Genomic DNA, 24532 nt, shown 5'->3' with positions numbered 1-24532 from the left:
TCTCCTGTGCGGATGCCACAGCTGCAAAACATGACCAAAGATATTTTCTGCAGTCGTGTTCCTCCAGTGTAGGCAGCTTGTTGGCAAGCAGGATCACCAAGCAGGCAAAGCAATCCAACAGGCTGTGGGCTCTGGGAAGGACAAGGGGATCAGGGCAGAGGAGTACAGCAGAGAAGGACCTCTTGGTTGCAGGAGCCTTGTTTTATAAGCAAGACAATTTTGTGAGCTCTTACACTGGAGTTAGGCTCGAGGTGGTGCCTGGTCCTGAGGGCTTTCCAGAGTGCATTGGTGAGAGCTGTTCATGGCTGCACTTAGGAGTTGTTTGCATATAATCCCTGAATAAATACACATCCTCGTAATCAGCTATAGATTTCTTTGCACTCCAGACTTAAGTGCTATTAATTATATCCCCCACTCAAAAACCTCCAAGAACCATTAATTAGAAAGCAGGAGCTGACTGTTTTCTTGTCTGGGTGAGACTGTTATGACCTGAGAGTGAAATATAAGCTTCAAAAGAAACCTGTTTCATGAAGGTCACCTTGGAAAATACCACAACAATCTGTCAGGGGAAGAGAATGCAGCACTCCAAGTGTGCATTTCAGTGTGATGTTATGCTTTAAGTAGTTGGAAATAGCAAAGAGAAGATGGATCAGATCATAGGCACTATGCTTTTTCACCCAAAATTCTCTTTTTTTCTGCAGTAAGTACATATAAAGTAATCTTTTTGTCATTTCAATTGGATCCAAGGAAAGTTAATATCAACAGAAATCAAACTGACAAACATAATCTGGCCTGGGCTGGTATTTTTGAAGTGTAAAGCATCCAGAGCCACCACCTCTGCTGCAGGGAGACAGTTTATGCACAGGAGTTAAATTATCACTTCAAGGGAAGATGTAAACTGCCAGAAGAAGGGCAGTGACTGTGCACAGCACCTGTACCCACCCGTAAAAGGCTGAGGGCAAAAGGCTTCCCCAGATAAATGTAGTGTGCTAATGCACAGCACCCTCAGTATTGAGCCTGATTGTTATCTGATTGAAGCATATTATTATTGTTGAAGCATATTATAATTTCTTGTGAAAACAAAGCTGCAGTAGAGTTAGCTATGGTTATAAGTGAAAAGTCATCTTGTGGGAGGCCAGCATAAGTCTGATGTCCTCCTCACACCTGGGCAGGGCTCTGGTTTGAGGCTGTAACTAATACTGTGCTAAAAGTTAAACACTTCATTTTCTGGACTGCCATTTCCCTATAGATGGCCATTTAATTCAGCTGTAAAGAGCAGGTGAATTCCATACAGCACTGCTTGGATCCTGTAATCATAGCTACAGCAGAAACATCATGGCCAGGGACACAGGCAAGGTTGTGCTGCATAAAGGCAAAGCAGCAAATGTGTTAAGTTAGCAAAGAAAGCTGACAGAGGACCAAATGTTCTCTTAACTTGCACATCCAGCATCATGAATGCTTACCTGGGCTGTCTGTCAAATAGTGAGTGCTTTCAGTTTGATCTATTCTTGATTCATCGTTGAGCTTTATGCGTGTCACGTTTTATGAGATGAAAATGAAGAAAGCCATGGGATAAAGCACTGGGATAAAAGTGTCAAGGTGTGGGACAATGCTTCAAATAAGGATGATCTCACCTGTGGCCAAGTACTTTTTGTACCCAAACCTGTGCTAAATATTGCTCATCTCTTGCCCCCAAAGCTTCAGAAGGATGCACTTACTAAGCAGCCAAACCCTCCTGCAAGCAGATTCACAAAACACGTGCCAAGTAATTTACAGGCTGCCATCAAACTGTCAGTCAGGAGTGGCATACAATGGGAACTGTTGCTCCAAATGCCATCAGAAGGGGAAACATATGTTTCAGTAAGAAAAGACAATCAAAGAAGTGGGCGGTTGGGGAGTTACAGCCACAACAGCAGCAAAGGATCCAAGCCTCACACACAGCCCCGGGAAACAAGTTTGGGGGCCATGCCCTTGTCTAACAGTTGGGTAACAGCTTTGTGTTAAATAAGCTGAAATAATTTTCCAAGTATTGAAGCCAGCTCTAAACTTGCTCTGAAGTGAAGGTACAAAACTGAGGATACCAAGCAAAAAGCCCACTTCAAGATCAATTATTAGCAAAGGTTTGTATCGTGTTATCCTACTGCTGTAGCTGCTGCATAATAGAACTGCCCAGAGAGACACTCGAAGCAGCAACTCAAATGTGACCTCAAAGCTTAAAAGCTGCCTTTGTGCAAGTTTTGGTATATAGGCTGGGTAGGTGGAAAGGTATTCATAACTCCTCCAGCAGCTAACTGGTTGATAAAGGAAGGGGGTGATGGACATTGAAAATATATTGCACTGAGCATCCTTGAGGATGAAAGGATGGGGATGTACAGGGGGAAACCCAAATGCCCAGTTTGCATTAGCACTTGGGGCTGCTGCAAACCTCCAGTGAAGACTACAATAACAATTGTGCCATGAGTTTGTGCAGGTTTTTCACAGTTTCCACAGATGTACCTGGCTGCAGTTGTCAGGCTCAACATTTCTATTTCTCTGCTTCAGGAGTACCTTCCAGGTCTGTCATGGCACATAATAGAGATCTTTTGCTCGGATGGGCCATTAGGATGAATGCTTAAAATTGGAACAGACCAAGAGATGCTTAAAAATGGAACAGACATGGGAAAAATACCCCATTCATCCTCCAGAATGTGAGACTGGGGGAATTTTTTGGGGTGATGGTCCTAAATCACTGGTTTGTAATACATTGGCATTAGGTAGAGTCATGCCGGGTCAGGATTGATGAGGATATACAAGAGATGATGATTTTGAAAGAGCATTTGCAAGAGCTTATATAAGAGATCATGCACCCCAAAGACTCTTGCATGAGATTATTATAGCAAAATTGATTTGAAAAGTAAGAAGCTGGATTTGATGACACAAGATGCCCTTTGTAATCCTTTGTTCCTATGACAAGCAGACAACAGAGCTGGGGACTGTGCACCCTTACTCAGAGACATCAGAGAGGTAGCTTCACTTCATGTTTGGTTTTTTTGTTTTTTGGGGTTTTTTTTTGGTTTTTTTTTTTTTTTGTAAAATGCTCCTGACCTCCTTTGAAGGGAGCTTTGTGCGTTAGAAATGAAAAGCACAATATGAAAGGCAGGCATTACTATTATTTGGAAATGAACTTTATTGAAAAGTAGATAATAAATCAAAAAAATACTCCTCCTTGCTCTGATACATAATTTTAAAATACTTGTGTGCAAGGATTTTCTCCTTTATCACATAGGCAATAATAGGATCTGCAGTGTGTGTAGATTTAACACTGAACATTGCCTTTTGCCTGTTGCTGTCAGTGTTTCCTGTTGGAACATGGTAATGAGCACCTGACTCATTAGCAAGAAAAAGCCTTACATTTTGTCTTACTAACAAAGATCAAAGATACTATTATATGTAACTATCTGTTATGCTTGATATTTCTCAGGTAACAAAGTGTTTGAAAAACATCCTGCAACATAAGAAATTCCCCAGAAAGGAAGACCTCATTCTCCAGCTCTCAGCGGCCCTGGAGCTGCAGCTGAACAATTTTATTATGTTCTACAAATATGGGATTCTTCCTTGAAAAAATTTTATTGGACATTTGGGTATCATCAAGGTTAGATTTTAGCTAAGACAACTAACAGAACTGATTCAAAATATTGTTCTAAGTGGTAACGCATATTTTTTTGAATTGTGTGCTTGGGAATGAATCTCTTTTTAAATTGTCCCTTGGCCTAAATTGAACTAAAGTTCTAAGAAAATCGTGTAGCTACTGTGTTTAGGTACATTACAAAGTGTTTACTCCATGTTGTACTTTTTTAGATTAGGTTGGTGAGCAACTGTATCATAGAAAAATTAGATATAATGGTAATTCATTTAAAAAAAAAACCAAGGCTTTGCAACAGACTAGCCAAGGAACTTGGAGAGCTACCATTTTGTCAAGTAAGGTAGTATGACAAGAAATAAAACACTTCCCAAGATCTTTTCCTTTCTCTGTTCCATTTAATGCACTGCCAGACTGCTTCTGGAGCTCAAGGTGATAGAAAACACTCTTGTTAAAGCTGCTAATGGGACAGTAAGCACACTGGGGTTAGACTGGCATGAATATGTCCTGCTTGCAACAACATGGGAGCCACCCATGTAGAATTCTCCCTTGGAAAGAAATGCTGTGTTTGGAGACCCCTAACAGGTAAGAGAACTCAAATGAGAGAAAAAATGAGTCTGTGAGATATGCATGAAAAGAGGACCCATAATCTTGCTCAAGAATTGCAGCTGAAGCTTTCAGTGACCCCTGAACTCAGGACAGAAAGCAAAGTAAACCACGTTTTTCAATAGGAGCCATGCTGAGGGGGTCTGTTGGGTACAGATTTACCTGAAAGCATGAGGAGGTCAGGATCAGATCCAAAGGAGAGCCTGGCAGTGTTTTGCATGGCTGGCAGGGCAGGATGGTCACTGTCCAGAACAAATAAAAGTACTCCAAAATAGTCTGTGCTAAAGGGTTGCATCCTGACCTGACAAGTATGAAAATACATAATACATGGATTCTCATAATTTTCCCTAAGTGTCTATCTGCTCTGTACTGCAGAAGAATTAAGTGCAGTGGTCTGAAGTCTTTGTGCTGGTCAAATATAAATAGAAACACTAGAGCTGATGGTTGAGTCTGGTTTTTACTGTGGTACTTTTAAAATATTGCTTCTGAAAAGCCAGTTTTATTCAAAGATTTACCATGACCCAGTGTGGCCACCAATATCTTCCATTATCCCTTTTACAAACTAGAGATTGTAACACTATTTCTTTTTCTATGCAGAGTAAATGAAAAGTGTGTTTTGATGGTGTCTGCAGTTTTGAGACCCTGAATAAGGGCTGAATAAACAGGAAATGAAGGTCAGGGGGCAAGAAGTGACAGAGAAGAAAAGGTGAGTAGTCAGGGTGGTCAAAGACACTGTAAAATTGTCTAACAAACCATTATCCTTTTGCACTTTAATATTTAAAGCAGCTGTGTTTTCACATAGAAGGAAAACAATGGTTGTGCTACTGGAGAAGTGCTAAAAGAAAAAAACCTGAGCATCAGTTACATTTGCAAGGTATTCCAAACCTGATGTTCAGTGGCTTGCTATTAAGTATAGAATATTCTGTATTAATTCTGCAGCCTGTGATGAGCGGGCACTGTGCCAGCCTTTTTGCATGGGTGCTGCTGAGCAGATGAGTGCTGAGCTGTATGGAAGATTTCATTTGTGTAAATGAGGAGGCCGTTATCACAGCACTAAAGGTCCCATTTTTTAAAAAGCCTCCTGTGGCATTATGCACAAAACAGCCTATTTATGCAGCTTGAAAATATTTATGTGTTTCGCTCTGGCTTAAAAAGGGAATTTGCAATAGATGAGGGACATGAGAAAGGATTGGAGAGAGAGATAAGGAGAGATTAGAAAAGGCAGATCATGAAGTACATGACACCCTGCAGCAGTATGTGGAGTAAACCTCTCCTTTTCTTAAGACCTGAGCCTTGAGGATGTTGTCTAGATCATTCATACACTTTCTATAGACTTAATTTTCCAAAGGCTGGGCCCTGAGTACAAAGATGCAGTTGCTGGAAAAGTGAGGGTAGTCTGTGTTGAAGGCATTGATGGTTTTTGTAACCAACTTTGTCCTCTCCAACCTCAATTATTTGCTGGGGTCATGGCCAGGGCTTGCCTTTGTGCTACAGGGGGTGCTGCAGAGTGCTGAGCTCCTCCACCAAAAGCAGAAACCACAGGAAAAATTACCAGTGCCAGGGGCTCAGATAGGCATGCTGGAAGTGGAGAGGTCCTGATGGGGGGTTTCGTAGCACAACAGAGCTAATTGGTCTCACTGGTACATGGCTCATGTATTTTTCAGCTATTCAGCATCATTCTTGCTCAAGGTGCAGGCCCTGGTCCACTCCAGGAAGCTCAAAGGCTCTTGTGTGTTGTCAGACCAATGGGTAGGGAATAAGCCATGTTGGATCCTTGATACCCTCATGTAGTATTTCAGAAATAACACATGACTCCATGACACAGACATCCTTGTAATCTCCTCCAGAACACATGCACCCTATCCACTAAGGTATCAGGCTCTCATTTGATCCTGTGCTCAAATAGCACAATGATTTGGTTTTAATTATATTGCACAGAGGGGAAAATGACTCTTTGGTCTCTGTGGGAGCCTGACTTGGCTGCAGACTCAGGATGACATCTAAGATGAAGGCTTCTGGCTGTGATGAGGAGAGTCAAGGTCAGTGTCTGGGTGCAGTTGTCACAGCACCCTGAAACTGAGCACTCCTTCATATAAAAATACCTGAATGCATGTGGGATCTGGGTTGGATCTCACACCATAGCTGTAAAGCAACAGAAATTGTAATGCCTCAGGACCCATAGAGATAATGAAAAACTTTCAAGCCCATATACACACAAAGCAACAGCCATGAAAGTACTGAAACCATTTCTATCATCTCAGTTTTCTGTGTCCTCCTATCCACTCCTCATCTCTTGTCACTGTGGTCGATGGCTGCTGGAAAGCCTTGTCCCATTCCTGCAGCCTGTTCCTAATGTACAGGGCAGCAGAACTCTGAAGGAGAAAATGCTGTTGCTCATGTAAGCTGTCCGGTGTGTTGGCAGGGCTGTGAGTTTCAGAACAGAGTGATGTATTTCAGTTCTTGTGAAATTTCTGAATAATCAGCTCATCAAAAAGTATCATGCAGAGTTCCCTTGTAGTCCTTTCCAACTTGCCACCTCTCCTGCCAATAGCTCTGTAGGGTGACCACAGCTTGGCACAGCCCATTAGCAGAGCTCTTCACAATCACTCATGAATAGAGCTGGCTGGAAAATGCAATTTTTCTTCTTGGAAAAAGAAAAAAAAGATTATTTGGTGGGTCAGGGGGAGATGTTTGGCTTGGCATTCCAGGATAAAGATTTTTCTCCACTGCTCTCTCCAGCATTTTTTCTTGCTCCCAGCTGTACCTCCCTTTTTCCTCTCTACCCAATGTTTAGAAGATGACTCCAGGAAAAAGAAAATAAAAATCCCACTTAAAGTAGCCAAGCCACTTGGAGTGTTGTTGCAGGATGTGCACCAACTCCCAGGATCTTCTCCGGCTGGGACTCCTGGGCAAGGTGTCCTTGGACCTGTATTTTTTTGCGTCTGTTGCCCAGTTTCTACTTCAGAGTTTCTGCAAGAGATCCCCTCCCTGAGCAGCTCAAAACCTGCTATGCAGACACCTGGGAGCAGATGGCTCTGGCTCTGCTCATGGAGAGAAGGCAGGTGCTGGGAGGACCTTAAATCCCACCAGTGGTGCTCTGGAGACAAGGGCTTGAGCAGCACACCCTGGCCTGCTTTCAGCTGCTCCTCATAGTCCTGGGTTGTCTCCAGGCAGGGTCTCACCCCTCCTCTTTGACACGTTTCTCAGCCACAGGTGATCATTGCTTTGGCTTTGAAGAGCAGAGTTCCTCCCTGTCCTCTAGGGATGCTCAGAGCCAAGATATGGGAAGGCCAGGCAGACCATGGCCTCAAGCAAGTGGCAGCTGCTGTTGAGGAAGGAAGTACAAAGAAATCAATGGTAAATGTTTTAAGATTAAAGCCATCGCATAAAATAGCCAGGATTATTAATTTTTTTAGGACTGCAATAGTGGCACTGACTGTGGTGTTTGGTGTGGACTTAGAACTTGTGCACAGGTGGGAAAGGGACTCATCCATCAGGGAGAGGTCGCTCCAGTCTGCCTGCCCTCTCCTTGGCTCTGCCCCCAACCCTTCCACCAAGCAATTTCTCTGTCCCTCTTTACTTGTCTCACCCTATCTCTTTCTACTCAGGCTTTTGTCATTTCTTTTGTCACCATAGTGACAGGAAAGGAGTGATGATTGTTGGAGTAATTTTCCCTATTAGCTAGTGCTGGCCTTTCAGCCTAAACCGGGACTTCACTTTCCCCAGGCTCTGGCTGAGCCCCAGCAGAGCAGCATTTAAAAGTGGTGGGAGCCTTGGTGCACTGAGGTGTTGCCAGAGCTGCTCTGGGACAATCTGGGCAAGGAGTGGACTTTCAGGGCACTTGTGTATTCCACCTCCACACAACAGGGATGCATAGAGAAAAGGGCAAGAAATCCATTCTTGCAAAGGTTTGGCCCCAAGTGCATTTGCTGTGAGTCTCGTGGTCTGAAAAAAACCATGGATCTGGGCAGGTTTGTCTGTTCTAGAGTGCATTGGGTGACTCTGGGGTGCATAAGAAATGCTCCTCAGAGGTAACCACCTGCTCTGAACCATAGAGGTTCAGAGCAGGCAGGTTGGCAAAGACCCCCACATGTATCTCCAGCTCAGTCCCCACCCCCCTGCACAGCCTCTTGCAGCATTGGCCATTCCCAGGGTACCCATACCAAAGCTGGGACCAAACCTAGACTCACTGTAGGGCAAGGGGGCAGCTCAGGACAAAATACTGCTCTTTCCCAGGCTCTTCTAATTATTTAGTGCATCACAGAGAGACAGACAGGATACACACACACAAATACATACTTAAAAATCAAAATCATTAGGTACACAAAGATGTTTAAATAAAAACCAAGCTACTGAAAAGCCAAGAAAGGTCACAAGATGTGAAATGAAAGCTGATCTTCTGTTCTCCACTCCAGCAGCACTGGTCCCTGCCACAGAGGAGGATATATTAAGAGGAATCAACCTTCATTTCAAGTGTGCTGCCTTTTGTCCTCATATCACAACACTAACATTATCCCCACATAATTTTGTATATTTAATTTTACAATAGACTGTGCCAGTGAGCACTGCCTGTAAATATTTGATCACCACCATTCCTCTAGGATTATCTTATCAAGAGTAAAGATATTAAAATAGAAATCTTGTCATGTTACAGCCTTTATACTTCCAGCCTGAGAGTTGATTGACAGAAAATGAACTGCCTGAACTAGCTCGAAAGTGTCTTTTCACGGAGAGCTTTAATGCCAGAGGCTATAGAAAAAAAAAAGGAAAAAAAAAGGTAACTAGTCATCAGAAACTAATGCCTTGCTGTAGTTACAGAGCTTTTGTAGTGAAGATTAAAAAATATGAATCTACTAGGGGTGTTTTTACAAGTGTAAAATGGTGTTGGTCTTTTTGTATCTTTTTGCCATCTCTCATGAGCCTTAGAAAGAGCCTTCCCTTTCTTCCTGCACTCGAATATTAGATGCAGCCTTGCTGCAGCTCACAGACACAAGCTGAAGTTTTGCAAGAGTAAGCTCTTGACTTACCTAACCTACAAAATTTCTTTTTGGTGATAAAATAGATTGCAAGCCAGGGCTGAATGTTCCTGCCTAGCTTGGAATATCAAACCACTATAGACAAGTCAAGATTTCCATTTATGGCCAGTTAAAGACACACCTTTAATGCTGTTTTAATCTTACAAAATTGCCCTGAAATTGTCACGTGTCTAAAGAGCATCATGCTGCAAATATATGGACAGTCCCTGAGGGCTCACTCAGCCTTTGCTCCTGCACAGATCAATGAGAGTTTTTGCTGGAGTAAAGACACAAGAACAAATTCAGGAAAACACCTAAGCATGAGCAAACTTTAATCACAAGCTCGTGTTCCTTAGAAATCAATAGATGCAGGAGCTGGCTGGGGAGAGGGGACAGCAAGGGGTGTGGGTCCCAAATCCCTGCAGCGCCTGCGCCCAGGCAGGCAAAGAGCCAGTGGTTCCTGGCATCCCAGCATCCAGAATAAATCTGGTTTTGTCCTGTCATGATCCTGGAGGGTAGGAGAGAGTGGCTAGTTCACTGCTCTGTCCCATCACAATGACAAACTGCAGCCACCCACATTAAATCACCCAAGACCTTCAAGTCAGTAACAAAGTGTTAGTGCGGGATGAGGAGGTTGGAGGGGCCTGAGGAGCCAGTGCAACATGCAGCATTTTGCTTCTGTCAGAGCACTCCTCCCACTTTTTTCCCTTCCCAACATGAGCAATGACTATGAAATTAAAATAATGCTAAGCAGCCTACTGTTGAGCTGACATGAAAAGGATTTACATGGGTGGGTCCTTTTACCAGCACTGTGTGGTCCCTGCCACACTTCTCCTGGGCTCTGAAGGCAGAAAATCTTGTCCTGGCCTTTCACTTACAGGAAAGGTCAAGAGCTGTGGTTTTGTTCAGTGTGCTCAATATAGTAAATTAAAATATACTGGCATGCTCATCAGCTATTAACTGTCTTTGCAATAGCTATAATTAAACAGATAAAAGGAAATCTTTTGAGACAAACTCTGATGTGGTGGTGGAGTGCAGGAATTTCCTAGGACTCCAACATGGGTCTGTTGTGTGCCTCCCCATGACTTTTCCTTTCCCTGCTGCTTCATGCCCCATACTTACAGCTGCTGTGTCCATCCAGGTAACATCAGCAGAAGGTGAGGGGCTGATTGGGTTCAGCTTCTGCACGTCCCTTCCCTGGGTACACTGGGAGTGGGCTGAGCATGGGCTGTGCTGGGCTCTTGACTGCCCTGATGGAATAGAAACAGCCAGGCAATTTTCCCAACCAGGCAACTCACTTGCAGAAATACCAGTTACCCAGTTCCACTTAGAGCCTCAAGGATAAGACCTGGAGAATGAGAGAGAGTCGGCTGCTCTGGAGTTTTTAGCAGACTCGGAGGTTTTAGAAGGTTTAGCAGCTGGGGGCCTCCAATTCAATGGGTGGTAGAGTTAAAAGCCACGCACCCTGCTTTGAAAACTTCCTCCAAAGAGCCTGAAATGAAGAAAAACCCCAACAAGGCAGAGTAGTGCAAAGCAGGGGAAGGAACTGAAGGAAGCAAAAAGTAATTACCTGAGCCAACTGTTCTAATTATATACACACAGCAGACAAATGGTGATAGCAATTGTTGGTGCTCTTAAGACGGATAGCAGGAAAATGGAGATACAGTAGAAAATGACAGATATTAAGGAATTAGTATTCATTATGCTAAAGAATGGGGGCGGGTATTTACATTAGTCAGAAATGAGGCATGCAGAGAGATGGGTGACAGCAAGGAGAAGCTTAACAAGAAAACCTAGAGCGTGGTTGTGATGGGTTTCCCTGGTAGCTGTGAGCAAGGGGGAGCCGAGCCCAGCGTGATGCCACCAGCACCACTGCTTTTCCCCTTCAGGGCTGAGCAGCACATGCTTTTCACAGGAACAATGCTATCAGCCTGTTTAGTCTCTCCTGTATGTACCTTCCTACATGTGAAAGTGCAGCATTTCCCTGAGAGGCTCTGGAGCACCAGATGCACACATCCCACAGAGGGGTGTACCCTGCACAGGAGCTGTTTGTCTGTTCGTGGATAGCCCAGCAGTGCTTGGTTATACAGAACTGATGGCAAATAAAGTGCAGCTCTGGCTACTGGAGCCAGGGCTGGAGCAGGGCACTAGGAAGCCCAGTGCACAGCCACAGGATTGCAGCACAGCACGTGTGATGAGCTCTTGACACAGGGCTTTTGGGGACAATAGGGTACCTCTACCATGCTGTACCAGCTGGTTTTGATCTTCTGTGTGCTCATGGTCTTCAAGGTCCTTTCACTAAAATGTCCTGAAGCTCCTTGTGAGTTTGTGCCATCCTTCTCTCCAGGTACTATCAGCAGACACCAGCATTCCTCTGCTGAGGCCCTTAATGAAGATAGATGGTGGTCAGCGTAAGCTTCAACCTAGTCCTTGAAAAACCTCTCCCTTTACCATTATTAAGGCCTTATTAGCCAGTTCCCCACCCATTCCTGAGGTATTCAGTTAATCCCCATCTTCTCCAGCATGGCTTATACTGTTAGATATTCCAAGCACGAAGACAGGGGATTCACTGAAATCCCAAAGGAGGAGAACTGTTGGATTTCCTTTATCTGCAAGATCAGTTGAGGATTTCACGTTAGCCTTGCTTGGTAAATCATGTTGCAGTTTATCCCATTTGCCTTCATGTCTCTCTAAATGTTTTTCTCTGAGAAAATGTCACCAAGCTCAAGTATAGGATCCTGTTTACTTTGCAGACCTTTCTTAAACAGATGCACTACATTTGCCATGCTTCAGGTATGCAGTTCCCCCCCCCCCCCCCCGAGCTGATGCACTTCTTAAGCACCTACCTGAGGGTCCACAGGCAAGATCCTGCAAAGTTACGGGCCAGAAATCGCCAACTTTCTGCTGTTGAGGGACCCCTACCCATTCCTTAGGTGCCTAACAAACCCAACAAAGTATATAAAGACCACATAAAAATATATTCTTGCATATATTCTCCTGCCTTGTGCTAGAAGCCAGCAGCCCTCCAGTCCTCTTGTCCTGTATTTAAATAGTCTGAGGTCTACCTAAGCAAGTCTCCCTTCATCCTTTTCGTTCCTGACCTATTACACACAGCTTGCTTTTTTGTCAGGGCTTCCTTCTTAGTGCTGCTTAGACTCTGCTAGTCCTTGGTCTTTCTAAGCTGACATTTTTCATCCAGTTTGGCTTCTACTCCTTAAAAGTTTTTCCCCTTAAATTGAGAGGCACTTTCTAGACCTGAAGCAGGTGGCCTGTCCCCACCTGCTCTCTGTGCAATGATGCAGATGCTCCTTGGGTGATCAGGCACTTTATAAATTTCAAGCCAGAACTGTGAGGGGAAAAAGAAAGGAAAAGGAAAAGGCAAGAGAAAAAGAAAAAGAAGAAGAAGAAGGAAAAGGCAAGAGAAAAAGAAAAAGAAGAAGAAGGAAAAGGAAAGAAAAAAATAATTTAAAAGTCCTTCCAGGGAGCAGAAAATCAACACAACTTTAGCTCACTGCACACAGGCAGAAACATCTCACTGCCTTAAGTCTGAACAGATGTTTGTGCCCCAGCTAAATCAAGTTTTTCAGGTACTACCCGCAGGCTCAGTCTCCTCCAGCAGTGCTCATGAGCCCCCCTGAGCCCTGTAACCAGAAGGGAAGGGAGCACTGAATCCCAGAGCTCTCCTGGCATAAACCAGGCTGCAGATTATAGCCAAATCATCAGTAAGTATCTGTGCTATAAATACTAAACAGAGGGTTTCTAGTCAAATCCAGCAGCCAAGTAGAAAAGCATCCCTTCTAGCCCGCAGTCTCCTCTCCAAAGCCCACACTGTCAGTGCTGACCCTGGAGTGGGGCCCTGGCTCCACTCTGTCCTCAGCCACTCTCTGCAGTGACTTTTTGATTGGGTTGAGGCAATGACTGTCAGCAAAATGAGAGAGGAAAATAAACAGTTGCAAGACAACAGCCCCTTATGTGTGTGTGTGTGTGTGTGTGTGTGCACACCTGTGTCTCTCCCCTAGGACAGGCTTCAGCACACTTCATGTTCATCAGAGCTAAACACAGACAGATGCCTGGAAATGCTGAGATGGGCCGGGGTGGTTGTGGGGAAACTGGAAATCCCATCCTTTTACTATAGAGTATCATGAAGGGACAAAGAAATAAATACAAACCATCAGGCACAAGCTCAAACCACGATGCTGCAGACTCTTAGCCACACTTTGCTGGGCTGCAGTGTCAGCTCCAGCACAGGGGCTGAGTCTTACCCAGACCTGAGCCAAGTACCACAGCCATGGCCCTCCAGCAAAATACATCCATTACCTAAACGGAGGTATAGATGAGACAGGTAGAGATATAGGTAATGATATAGAATTTTTTCACATATTTATACATAAAGGTCTTTATATATAAACCCCAAAATGTTTAAAATGTGTATATATATCTATATTTATATGCTTATATATTTATATATGCTGGTTGCATATGTATATATAAAGATTGTTTAAAAGACCTTTTTATATACACACATGCGCACACACATTTCGACATATATATACATGTAAAAGACCATTCTATATATAAATATACATATATATCCTCTATATACATTTACATATGTGTTATATATCATTAAATATGAGGATATAAAGATATTTTAGAAGGACTGTATATATGGATGTGTGCATATGTATATTTATATAAATAAATATGTGTATCTGGTTGTCCATGTGAATGAATGAAGAAAGAAAGAAAGGCACAGCTACAAGTTTGTGGCATTTCAATTGCAGCCCCTGGGTGGGTAAGGTGAGGAGACACTCAAATACTTTGTCAGCTTTGTAACAAAAACTCTATTCTCTGACTGCTTTCAGCTAAGTAGCTCTGTTTTAATAATCCTTGCTTATTACTGCCTGGCAGATACAAGCAGAAAAAGATGTGGATAACTTCCTCTAATGAACGTAGACAATAATAATATATATATACATATATATATACCCACACAGATTTCTTATATACACACACAGGTATCTTATACTTCTCTTCTGGACCATCAGAAGGCAAAGCTGCTCAGCTGGGGCTCTCTGAGGCTGGGCTGGCATAAACACTTAGTGTAGAAAATCAGCAACCCGTCACCAAAGATTACCTAAATTGTAGGAGAAGAGGAATAATCTTGCTCCCTGTAGCTCTGCAGAGGTTTGTACATGAAAAGTCAGTGTGTGTGTATTTGTAACTGAAGCCAGATGCATCTGGATAAACCTGCAATGTGTACATGGTACACACACCCTTGACTTCTGAGCAGCCCCAGCAAAACAGGAGCTGATGCAGAAGCACTGAGGGGTTATGGTGCACAAGGAAAGTGCCCAGGACTCGTGTGGCATCCTCAGCTCGGCCTTAACAGGACAGACTCACCAGTCCTTGGGCAGGAGAAACCCCAGGGCGCGAGTGTCTCGTTTCCACATTTTATCCATATTTAAATCTGATGGCTGCTGCTTTCAGGCCTGACAGGTGCCCTGACACCTTTTCTTTCCTGCCACCTGCCCGCCCAGCAGACACAATCTGTCTGTCTATCCACGGGGTCTGTCTGTCCACAGTATCTGTCTGTCCAGCCCCTGGCTCACATGCACAGGGAAGGAGGAGCTGTCATGCTCTGGCATTTCTCTTCTCTCCAGCACAGGGATCCTGCTGAAAGAAGTGAGGAAATAATATCAAAACCCCAGCTGGCGCCTGACAAGCAAACTGACATTTAACAAGCCCTGCACCCCCCCCTCCCCAACACGAAAAATAAGTGAAGTGGGAAGAAAAGCCAGGGTGTGTTGTACTATGGCTGCAAATCTTTTGGGTGAGCCTTTCTGGCTCCCCACTGTAAAAAGCACTTTCAGACACATTGCTAAAATACCAGAAAGAGTATTTCCCCCCTCTTTTCTGTCTTGTTAGAAGCCCTCCCACGACTGTCTGCACACAGAAGAGCAGCGGTGTTGAGGCAAACATTTCACCATCTTCAGTTCCAGCAGCAGGGGGAGGAGTGTATGCAAGGGTTAAGTGACAGCTTATTTACAAGTGACAAGGGTGTGCAGAAGCCTAGAAGATTTTTTTTTCTCCAATTCTCCTTGGGTGACAGACACTTTACAGGCAGGGCCGCCGTCCCTGGGAACGTCAGTGTGAAATGGAGAATCAGTGGCATTTACAGACTGAAGTTTCTCCTTGTGCTCAATGACAGAATAAAGAGGAAGAAGAAAAAAAGCCAAACTCATGATGTTTTTAACCACCACCACCTCCAGCCTGTTTTTATGCCAGCTCTAACTCTGGCTGGTTAGACTCGCTGTGCTGCTGCAGGGAGAGGCATTTGGAGCTGCTGGTGGACAAAGCTGTGTTCTGCTCAAACTATTTCTCACTCACTTAATTATATTCTGCATTTACAGTTTTACAGAGAACAGATGTGAAGGCTTACCTTGGGACAGATACATTATGTATACAGCATTAACTTCACACCCATACAGTCCCCAGTTTAATTACACAGCCAGTGGGGGACCCAGGATAGTTTGCTGGCAGAGCAGTTGGTGTCATTAGCAATTCCCAAGACCTCAACTGGCTGCGAGCATCCTCACCCAGGTAGGATGAGCTGCACTGACCTTTGGGCTGCCATCACCAACCCCCTAAAATCAGAAGACCAACTGCTGGTGCACACCTATGGGTGTGTACAAGCTCCAGCCTGAGATTCACCTTAAAACAAAGCATTTTGGAGAAAAGCCTTACTGGGATGTGAAATGTGAGGCCAAAGACAACTTGGACATACAGCAATATAGTGGTTTGTCTGATCTCTGACCCCTGTCAGGGGAACATCAGTATGACAGGTCCCCAAAGGCCACATCTCTCTGCTAATAAAAAGCCTTTTAGCAACACTCAGAGAAGGAGTTTGATCACAGCCTCATGCTGGATTTAATAGGTGGTGAAGCACAAGCTAGCATTTGGTTTTGTCAGCCCATTTGACACAGCTTCTCTTTGAAATGACATAAGCAGTGACAATGGCATCACATTTTTTAGCTTTGCAGGAACTCCAAGAATTCCTACAAATATTAACAGGTTGAAAATTGACTTAATTTTGCTTCTACTACCATAAAGCAGGGATAACTGCTCTAAAAGAGCACTATTTTTCTCTATTAAGCCCATTTCATCAAAGCCAGAAAAGGAGATGCTTTTTGTATTTGTTCCTTCCCAAGGTGAACAGAAAGAAGGGCCATTTTCCTGCTTTCACCTTTACATCTTTTCCAGGTGGCCAACAGCTCTGTTGAACCCTTTCCCTGCAGCCACCTCTCATTAGCCAGGCTGCCCTTCTCCCTGCCCACCGAGCAGCTGCACAGTCCTCCAGTTCCAGTCCAGGAGAAAAATCATTAATATACATATGTCAGGCAAAATTAAAATTGTCCCTATGAGTTATTCTGTGACGCAAGGTAGCACCAGCTATATTAAATCCTACTAATTAATATTGAATTAATTCTTTTCCTTGCCTATTAACATAGAGTGCTACTGCATAGTACAGAGGCAATTATTATCAAGATATTATTATTTCAAGATATTATAACTTTCAGAGTTACAAAATAGGCATATTTGTTAGAAACAGCATGACAAATCAGTCACTGTTAGAGCTGCTCTACCAAGACTAGAAAAATCCTGAATAAACAGCAATAGGTCAACAATTTGCCAGAAATATCAGCTGAATCGGGAGCCTGAGGTTTCATCTCACTGGAACATTACTTATTATGTGCACAAAGAGCCCTATCTCAGCAGAACACTGTGCATTACTTACTGAAGCCCCAGCAAGGCATGGATCGTGTTTCACTAATTTCTCCTCATTCAAGCTTAATTCTTTGCTTAGGTGTTGCTCATCAGCTTCCTGAGCAGGAAGGGCACACATTGGGACAGACAAACTTTGCCTCTTATAGCACAGAAGACCTTTGCAATGGCACCTGATGAAGCACAGCAGTGGGCAAAACTCAGGTGAAGTGGCCAAATTTTGGCAAAAACGTGCTCACTACTTGTCACTCCCTTGGAAGTGATGCAGAAAGCATGATGGCACTTTGTTTGCTTCTGCTTGTTGGGAAAATGCCCTTCCACCCAGCAGTGCTTTGTGGGACTGTGTGATGGTGAGTTCCTTGTTGTGTGCTACCCTGATGGTTAGCATGAACAAGGGGAATACAAGTGGTTGGGTGGTAGGAGGTGGTGAGCATCTGGTCCTACCTTACTCCTGCAAGATCCAGCACTGCTTGGTCCACACGTGCCGTGTAAATGGATGAATCAGGCAAAAAACAGCTCACCAGCTCCTCATGTCTGTGCATCTTGAAGAGGCCACAATGCTTTTGGTCTCCATCCTTACCAGGGAGACAGATGATGTCTTTTATTCCATGGTGACTTTCTCAATGGGCTTAGAAGAGCTGTGAAGTGAAGCTTCTGAACAAAAGCCTTGGTAGCCTTTTGAAAAATCCAGCTCTTTGTTTCCTTGCTGGAAGTGAAAAAAAGAGAAAGAATTAAATACCCCTTTCCTGAAGCTGTAATGCAATGAGTCATTTGCTGCCTGACAGGAGACGTGCCAGTGTCCCTCTCTGTGCTGCAGTGATTTGACTAATTACTTCTATCTGCTCCAGCAGAAGAGCAGCTTCCTCCAGCCTTTCTGCTGCCTGGGTCCTGTCTGTTGGCAGCAGAGAAGTGGGTAGTGATAGGAGACATCCTTCTGGTTGGGGCTGTGGCATTTCACCTGTTCCTTACTCCTGGGTGGCAGGTCCCAAAATTAAGATCCCACGCAGCAAAAAGCCAAAGCCTGAAAAGCTGAGGCTGCATAGCTTGGATATTTTGGGGTCAGTGTGTGGGCTTTCACAACTTCTCAGTGTGTCGTGGCTGCCTGTTATGCACAGCCCATGTCTCTGTATGCCTCTTGGCTGCCTGACTGCTGGGGTGACAGGTCCCAGGGGACAAGGACACACATGGCACAGCCACTGCAGTGCTCCCAGGGGTCAGAGCCTCCCTGGGAATCCAGCAAGGCCATCAGGCTTCGAGGGAAACAGTACTGAGTTTTTAAGGTGGTATTTTCTTTCAGCTCAGAAATCCTCCTTGCAGATATAGGCACTGAATTGCTATAGATCTTACTCGAAAACATCACCCACAGCAGCTGGGCAGAGGGTGAGGACAGCAAATGGAGCTTGTGGAGCTTCTTCCAGCTCTTGCAAAATGCTGCTGTCTCCTCTGAGCTGCTAAACGGGGCCCAGGACTTCCACAACTGTTAATTAGAGGCAAATGTTATTAAAGTAAATTAGAAGAAAAGGCAGCTGTGTATGCAAACTGTTTATATTTTTTTTTACACTTGTTTAAAATCACAACTGTGATTTTTAATTATAGTGGATCAAAGAAAATCACCACATTAATCCAATGTAATCACGTGTGAGTTGATTTGATAACAACATTGTATTTAATTGGCAGTAAGCTCAGGCAATGTTAAATACAAATGAAAAGCACTGACACATTCTGAAGACTAATTAATATGACAGACTGGTAGCAAATGCATTGTTTATTACTACTAATTTCCAGTAGCTGGTTCAACACCATTTTGTTACCATGATCCCCAGTGCTGTGTCCATCAATGCATGGTATTTAAAGGGAAAATTAAGCATGATTTATTTTAAGGAGGAACAAAGGAGTTCAAAGATAATTAAATTACACATTTCAAATACCAAGCTGCAGATGAAGAGCTTTAAAATACAGGATTTTTCTCTTTCCAACTATATATATGCCATGATATGTACACATAATTCACACTAATGTGCTACATCAGTGATGGAAGACACTTTTTTTCCCTCTGCACTTTTTAATGCATTTAACAAACAGTGATTTTTTTTCAGGTTATGAGAAAACATGCAGTAAAGTAAACAGAGATTACCCTCAGGACTCTGGCAAAGCCCAGCAAGACACTGGAAGAATTTCCCTTGGCTCCAGTGGGCTCTCAACCACATTCTAAGCTTTCAGGATCAGGGCCTGTTATCTTTTTTTATCCTTAGAAAGTATGAAGCAGAAGTGAAGAACACTCATTCATTCAGAGAAAGTCTTTAAGATACAGTGTCCTGAAAGTTTTCTAAAGGTTTCCAGGGAGTTACACAGATTAAAATTCTCCTACCTGATGGCACTACCTGCTTTGGTTGGTTAGGGAATGTAATGGCACATATTTGTCACACCTTGTTATAGCCTTGGTCAATAGAATAATGGAATAATCAATCATCTATATTTTAATGTGAGACATAATAAATACAGTACATAATAGTCAAACAGGTCTTCACCAAGGAAAAGTTGAACAATTACAGTGGTTGTCAATGGTAAACTGCCTATGATAAGTATGCAAACATTGACCCCAAGTGTTACACTGAGAACATGGAAATTAAAATCATCTATCTTACTTGATTCAAAGCCTCCCAGATAACAAGGAGGGTATTTAAGAAAAACCTAGGCTGGAGTCAGATTGCTTCTTTCTGCTAGATTAAAATTAAATTAAGTCAAAATTTAGAAAATACTGGTTTAATTAAAGATACTTCACTAGCTCATAAATTATGCATTCTCTGTCCTGTTGTGAACTGCAAGTGTGATATTAGGTGTCAGAGCTGCAGAGGATTCCTAAAGGGTAGTTCACATTTATGTGCTGTATAAAGCAGAGATCTGGAAATGAACGACTAATTACTAAAGTTCCCAAACTGCTGCTCCAGACTACTTAGCAAATGCAGTCTCCCTGATTTCAGCAAAAGCAGCGTTTGCAACTTGGTCCAAATATGCAAAAATAAGACAGCTAAAAGTGACCTCAGCCAAAAGCAGACACTGGCATGGAATCAAGCATGAAAATATTAATAGATAATCATCCAGGAACTAATTACAAAATGTAAAAAGTCCAGTTATCTCACACAGACCACTGCAAGGGAGATTGTTTCAGTTTCATTAGCATGGCAGCAGAAGGAGAATTCTTACAAAGTAGTGTTCTGAACTTCCTAATGCTCTCACTGATGTACATCTGTTAGCTAAAGCCGTATCCATTTAAATGAGAGGGTAATAGAAAATAATTTAACAGTGGAATTGATAATTCACTGAAACAATGTAGATATAAATAATAAAAAACAAAACCAAAACTAGACAAAGACAGATTGAGACCAGTGCTTTCATGGAGCTATTCTGTAGTCCATGCATGTTGCTGGGATCATCCCTAGGAAAACAGGGCAAAATTAAATGGTTTGTGAAATAAAGCAGGCCAGGCCAAAGGACCTGGTGACTTCTTTTCAATTCAGAATGTCTTCTTAAAATGCACTTGGTCCAAACAGGTAAAAATGAATTTAGGCTCTGTTGCTGCCTCAGCCACAGAAGTCTGGAGGGTTCAGAGATGGATCTCTGCCTGACGCTTAAATTCTGTGGCTGAGGCAGCAACAGAGCCAAACCATCCTGGCACCATCTCCACACCAGCTATGGGTTTGGCCCATCACAAGTGGCCATGGCAGCCATTCCCCTTCCTAACTGCAAGAAAGCAGTCTTCCCTGGGTGGGATTTAAGCACATACTTAAAACAAAGCTTGTGCTCCTGTTGTGCTGACTTCGACTTTCCCATATCCCCAGTGGCAAGTGGAGAGAAGCAGCCAGCTCCACCAGTAGGATTCACACTGGGAGCTGCTAAATTGGCTGCTGTCCTGTAAAAGCAGCCACTACAAACCAAAAGGAGCCTGACAAATGCTCAAATGTTCCCTTTGACAGCAGAGCTACACTGTGTGACACAGGTGCTCATCACCAGCTTGTGACCAGTGACAGGAGTGGTTTCAATCAAGGGGCATCCCACACAGACTTGCAAATGCTTGATGCCCATCAGTGCTGAGGAAAACAGCTGAAGATAAAGACAGGAGAGAGTTAAAATCCCTGGCTCCAGGGAATCTGGAGGACAAGTACAGATGTTATGGATTTGGACCATTGCCAAGAGGTTCCCTTGTTGCTACCCAGAGCTGGCACTTCATGGATTGTGATCCTCATGAGGTTCAGCAAGTTCAATTGCAAGATCCTGCACCTGGGCCAGGGCAAACCTATGGTATCAATAAAGGCTGAGGGACTAAGGGATTGAAGCAGCCCTGTAGAGATTAACTTGGTGGATGAAAAACTAGATGAGCTGGCAACATGTGCTTGCAGCCCAGAAAGCCAACCACATCCTGGGCTGCAGTAGAAGCAGTGTGGGCAGCAGGTAAAAGGGAGGGGATTCTCCCACTCTGCTCTCCTAAGAGCAGAGTGTGTCCAGTTCTGGAGCCCCCAAGACAAGAAGGACATGGAGCTGTTGGACCAAGTCCAGAGAAAGGCCATGAAGATGATCAGAGGGATGGAGTACCTCTGCTAAGAGGAAAGGCTCAGAGAGTTCAGGTTGTTCATCTTCGAGAAGTGTCCAGGCAGGTTTTCAATATTTAAAGGGGCTCTATAAGAAAGCTGGGGACAACTTTTTATCAGGGCCTTTTGTGGTAGGACACTGGGTAATGGTTTTAAAATAAAAGATACTAGACTATATTTAGACTAGATATAAAGAAGAAATATTTTACAGTTAAGGTGGCAAAACAATGGTATAAGTTTCCCAGAGATGTAGAAGACAACCCATGCCTGGAAACATTCAAGGTCAGGTTGGAAGGGGCTCTGAGCAACTTTATCTAGTGGAAAATATCCCTGGTCATTGCAGGCAGTTGGACTGGATGACCTTTAAAGGTCACTTCCATGCCAAACTATTCTACAATTCTATAATCCTCCCTCTGAAGAGCATCTGTGATTGTCTTAACCAGTGATGAAAACAGACACTTGTGCATCCTGAAATGGTTATAAAAGCTGCTTATGTATTAACTCAGCCATTAGCAGGGCGCTGAGGGGCAGAGTGGGGAGCAAAGCCCTCCAGCACAACTCTCATCTGCATCACAGCACGTTTCAGAAAGCTTTGCAGAACCTCAAAAATCCCCCTGAGATGCTTTAGAAACCCCGAAGCTGATTATTCAGATAAGCCACAATGATATAAGCACCGATATCATCAGAAAGGGTGCAAGGCACTGTCAGAGGAGGGAGAGAGATGGGAAGGATCTGAGCTCTGTCTAAGCGGTCCCAAGGTAGAACAGCTTGCAGCCAGTGCACATCTGACTGCCAGCTCTCTTTGAGTGGCTCCTTTGATTGTGCTGCCCTGTGAAGGAACACTTGTCACTTTTTATCGAAGGAGAGGGGAAGAAAGCCAGGCAGCCTGTTGCCAGGAGAAAAGATGCCACTCACTTCCAGTTAAAATATAGGCAGCTGCGGTGCCCTGGGTGCTGGTGATGGAGGACTAGCAGAAGTGTGAAGGAAGTATCAATGCAGGCAAGAAAAAGGAAACAGCAAGAGACTGGAGCAAGTGCAGAGAGGGGAGGGACGGGGCCCCAGACTCCCTCTTTGTAGCTGGTTGAGCCCAAAATGCAGGAGGAGAAAACCAGCAGCAATGTGCCCTTTGAAAGCCAGCAGCTCTCTGGCAGGCTGAGTTGGGATGCTGCTTCCGTGGCCCTTGTCCCCAAGCAGCTGCAGGACACTTGGCCTGGGACAAAAGGCAGGCTCAGGGTGACCGACCCTGGTAGAGAGGTTCAAGTCCCATTATAATAAAAGAGCAATCAGTTTTTCAGCACTGCCTTACTATGGGCTGGTGACCCCTTTCAGCAAGTTATCCTCAGCACATGATGAGCTCTAATCAAAATGGAGAAAAGCCACAGCACAGCCCATCCCTCAGCCTCTGCCTTCCCACATCATCAAGCTTGGAGTTGTGCAGTGAAATCCACCTTGGGGAGCTGGAAATCCCCCACTCCAAAGCAAGAGTATTAAAGCACCGTGATTGTGTCCCTGTAGCCCAGCCTGCAGAGGAAAATAACCCAGGGAAGGTACAAAGCTCAAGTAATATGAGTCCCCCTTTCCCTGCCTTCGTTGTTCAGGATTCTGCTTCTTTGAGATCACAATCAACAAACAGGAAACTGCACAAAAAAGCTCAGGCAGAGAAAGCCCAACCTCCCTTCAGCCTCTGGTGCTTAGAGTTTCTTTGGCATATTAAAAGGTATCAGAGATGATGCTAGTAACCAAAAAGATGGAGGAAATGACCCTGCAGACATAGTACAGACAAAAAATGCAAGGCAATATTACAGTGTCTCAATTACCATGAGGCAAAACATTTCCCAGTGGAGAAAGGGAAAGCTGGTGTTAAACAGCCAGAACATGCAACTTAACCAGTTTGCTTCTATGGTTTTGCTGCTTATAGCAAAGCATGAAATATTTATAGCTATTGTCTTACTAAATTCAGCTCCACCCTTGCCTGGTTTGTCTACAAAACCTGCGGAACCCTTGGCAGGACTCTTTGGCAGTGCTTCCCCACACACACACTGGGCAGGTCCCAGACCCAGCACAACCTCCAGAGCCTTTCTCCAACATCTTGTCCCAGTTATCAGATTTCAGGGATCATATCCCTCTGTGCAAGCAGAGAAATCACAAATGGGGTTATCTGTCCTGAACTGACGATGGATATAGTCACTAAAATCACTTACCCACTTTCTTTAGTGGCATTAGAGCACTCTGTGTGCCACAGAGGGTGGATAAGTGAACGAGTGTTCTCATTGTGATCAGTCTGCTAAATTTCCTAATGCATGTTGGATACGCTCATGCTGTTTTGTTTTTTTTTAATATGAGCACAGGGGCTCACTTATAGATCCCATGATTATGCTGCCAATATCACTCTGTATCTCATGGCAGCACATAGCCATCCATCCTGGCTGTGGAGAGCAATCACACTAAGAAATTACACACACATTTGGCAACAAACAATACCAATGTCACCTTTAACAGGCAACCAAGGGATCCAGGAATAAACAGAGAAACAGCCCATCCCCTGAAAGCAGAAGAAGGCAGTGACTGCAAATCCTGCAATGCTGAGTTATCATCTGGACCTGGCTATCTTTCCCTGAGCTTCTTTTCTCCTCATCTCAGCCTCTAGCAGACAGGTAACATATGGATGTCTTCATGAACCTGGCCACCTTGCCAGAGGTCACAGTCCTTTTCTTTTCCCCTGGCAAGTTGGGGGATGGTTCCTGGAAGCATCGTGGACTCTTCCCATCCTATCTGCCTTGTGAGCTCATTAGCTTTCCACTGTGCACTGATTTAGTGTGGAAGGACTTCAGGAGCAACCCTGCCAGCTTCACAACTGTAGGATATTTTCCTGCAGTGCAACCCCATTGCTGTACAGGGTTGTGTCATGCCAGACACTGACC

The 24532-nt window shown here is 44.0% G+C and overlaps 1 protein-coding gene across 5 annotated transcripts in view; it reads left to right on the top strand.

Moving 5' to 3' along the window:
- The window catches only part of FHIT (fragile histidine triad diadenosine triphosphatase), a 513616-nt gene extending 508957 nt beyond the window's left edge, over positions 1–4659 (top strand). For all 5 annotated transcript variants that reach the window (XM_071756166.1, XM_071756165.1, XM_071756169.1 and 2 more), the window contains one exon: positions 3461–4659. The gene's annotated coding sequence lies outside the window, so the exon portion shown is untranslated. The remainder of the gene's footprint in view (positions 1–3460) is intronic.
- The last annotated feature ends 19873 nt before the right edge of the window (positions 4660–24532 follow it).

The sequence above is a fragment of the Heliangelus exortis genome, chromosome 12 (genome assembly GCF_036169615.1).
Source record: "Heliangelus exortis chromosome 12, bHelExo1.hap1, whole genome shotgun sequence".
In the NCBI taxonomy this organism is placed as follows: Eukaryota; Metazoa; Chordata; class Aves; order Apodiformes; family Trochilidae; genus Heliangelus; species Heliangelus exortis.
The sequence above is the reverse complement of the archived record's forward strand: the minus strand, read 5'-3'. Positions and strand labels throughout refer to the sequence as shown.